The sequence below is a fragment of the Mandrillus leucophaeus genome, unplaced genomic scaffold (genome assembly GCF_000951045.1).
Source record: "Mandrillus leucophaeus isolate KB7577 unplaced genomic scaffold, Mleu.le_1.0 Scaffold129, whole genome shotgun sequence".
Taxonomy (NCBI): domain Eukaryota; kingdom Metazoa; phylum Chordata; class Mammalia; order Primates; family Cercopithecidae; genus Mandrillus; species Mandrillus leucophaeus.
In genome coordinates, this window is record NW_012101243.1 from 2,780,177 (window position 1) to 2,783,108 (window position 2,932).

At 44.2% G+C, this 2,932-nt stretch overlaps 1 protein-coding gene across 3 annotated transcripts in view; it reads right to left on the minus strand.

The window, feature by feature from the left end:
* Positions 1-2,932, minus strand: part of ITCH (itchy E3 ubiquitin protein ligase) — a 160,844-nt gene that overhangs the window by 148,202 nt on the left and 9,710 nt on the right. For all 3 annotated transcript variants that reach the window (XM_011972439.1, XM_011972437.1, XM_011972438.1), the window contains exon 2: positions 2,739-2,814. The gene's annotated coding sequence lies outside the window, so the exon portion shown is untranslated. The remainder of the gene's footprint in view (positions 1-2,738; positions 2,815-2,932) is intronic.

Consider the following 2,932-nt stretch of genomic DNA (forward strand, 5'->3'; position numbering starts at 1 on the left):
AGGCATGGTGGCGGATGCCAGTAATCCCAGCTACTCGGGAGGCTGAGGCAGGAGAATCACTTGAACCTGGGAGGCAGAGGTTGCAACGAGCCGAGATTGCGCCACTGCACTCCAGCCTGGGTGACAGAGTGAGGCTCCATCTCAAAAAAAAAACAGTAGAACTTAAAATAACATGATTTGTCATTTATAAAGCATTGGATATTATGAAGCCTTTTTTTCTCTTTTTTTTTTTTTTGAGACAGAGTATCACTCTGTCGCCCAGGCTGGAGTGTAAGTGGCATGATCTTGGCTCACTGCAAGCTCCACCTCCTGGGTTCACGCCATTCTCCTGCCTCAGCCTCCCCAGTAGCTGGGACTATAGGCGTCTGCCACCATGCCCAGCTAATTTTTTGTATTTTTAGTAGAGACAGGGTTTCACTGTGTTAGCCAGGATGGTCTCGATCTCCTGACCTCGTGATCCACCTGCCTCGGCCTCCCAAAGTGCTGGGATTATAGGTGTGAGCCACTGCGCCCAGCCGAAGCCTTATTATAAGGTATTTCTGGTATCAGTCATATATTGTGATGTCAACAAAGCTGTGAAAAATCAGTCAGTTAGCACATAAAGCACAGAATATAATAGAGTGAGCTGGAAAGAACCTGAGAAATCATATCCAAAATATTCAATAGGTAAGTGAGGAAACCAGGCCCAGGGAGATTTAAGTGAGCTGCCCAAGATCACACAATTTAAGTGACCAGTAATACCAAGGCTAGAACCCAGGTTTCCTGAATGTTGGCTCAAATACCCTTCCACAAAGAACTGCTCTGTGAGCTTGAGATGAAATGGATATGCTGAGAAATATTTTAAAGATATTTTAAATACTTTAATAATACTTTTAAATATTTTAAAAATTGTTTTATAGTAGCTATAATCATCCCACCATCTCCTTCCTTTCTCTTAAATATAAAAAAGAACAGGACCGGGCTCAGTGGCTCACGCCTGCAATCCCAGCACTTTGGGAGGCAGAGGCAGGCAGATTACCTGAGGTCAGGAGTTCAAGAGCAGCCTGGACAATGTGGAAAAACCCCATCTCTACCAAAAATACAAAATCAGCCCAGTGTGACAGGTGCACGCCTGGCCTCCCGAGTCCCAGCTACTCAGGAGGCTGAGACAGGAGAATCACCTGAACCCAAGAGGCAAGAAGCTGTAGTAAGCCAAGATCATGCCACTGCACTCTAGCCTGGGCAAGACTCTGTCTCCAAAAAAAAAAAAGTGATTTTATTTTCTTTGGATATATACCCAAAAGTGGCAATGCTGGACCATATTTTAGTTCTATTTTATCACTATCTTCCTATTCAGCTTTCTTATCTAACAATTCACCTGCTCAACTTAACTCACTCCCTATTCTCTTACTGCTTAACTTTATGTTCTATTTTTTTTTCTTATCCAGTAGTCTTCCTTCTCTCCTAACCTTTTAAAGTGATCTGTCTTGTCCTCATGTTTTCCTTCACAATATTATTGTCAACTTCTCTCACCTTGTGGATCTAGACAACATTTTTTTTTCTTTTCTTTGAGACAGACTCTCACTCCGTTGCCCAGGCTGGAGTGTAGTGGCACGATCTTGGCTCATTGCAGTGTCCATCTCCTGGGTTCAAATGATTCTCCTGCCTCAGTCACCCAAGTAACTGGGACTACAGGTGCACGACACCACACCCTGCAAATTTTTGTATTCTTAGTAGAGATGGAGTTTCACCATGTTGACCAGACTGGTCTCAAACTCATGACCTCAAGTGATCCGCCCGCCTTGGCCTCCCAAAGTGCTGGGATTACAGGCATGAGCCACCGCACCCGGCCAAGATAACATTTTAGGTCATGAATTCATGTCCTTTACTAAAGATTTAATAGGTATTATTTTATTCGATCCACACAACAATGACAGGGAGGGAGATAGGAATCAATACTTAACCTATTTTACAGATGTATAAACTGAGGTCTGGCAAGATGAAATAACTTGTTGAAAGTCACACAGCTTGTCAGTGGCAAAATCAAATCAGAACCCAGATCTTTTCTTTGCAAGTCCTTTGTTGTTTCTCCACTGAACTATGTTGTCTTCTTTTTTTTTTTTCGAGACAGGGTTTCACTCTGTCGCCCAGGCTGGAGTGCAATAGCGCGATCATGGCTCACTGCAGCCTCAACCTCCTGGGCTCAAGTGATCCTCCGACAACACCCTTGCAAGCAGCTAGGATTACAGGTACACGCCACCACACCAGCTAACTTTTTTTTTATTTTGTGTGGACTCAGGGTCTCACCATGTTGTCCAGGCTGGTCTCAAACTTTTGGGCTCAAGTGATCCTCCCACCTTGGCCCCACAAAGTGCTGGAATTACAGGCATGAGCCACTGCACCTGGCTATGTTGTCTTCTTTTTCATTCCCCACCTCTTAACCCTACACACGCACACGTCTAGATAGTATACAGAGGTAAATGTATATAAAACAACACAAATAGAAAAAGTATGCGTATGTGTAAGGGATCTACAAAAACAGAAAAGTCAGAAAATTCAAGTTAAGAGCACAATCTGGCTCACAGGTTAATCCCTGCAGAGGCAGCTTTGGGTTTCAGAATCAAGTGAAGCTGCCTATTTGTTCAACCAACTGATGCAGCTAGCATTAACACTGCTCTCTCCTCACAGCAGTTATATGACCAGAGCTTGGCCTCCGCATCACTCTTGCCCCCAAGTTCTCTCACAGGATGTCACCATACCTGAAGTTCTCACAGTTGAGTCACTTCCTTGGGTTAAGGCGTTGTCTCCACAAGGCCACTGTGAAATGCATGGTACCTGAGAAAGGAAGGAGAGTCCATTAACACATTACTTCTATAGTTTTTTGTCTGTTTTTAAGACTGAGTCTTGGCCAGGCGCGGTGGCTCACGCCTGTAATCCTAGCACTTTGGGAGGC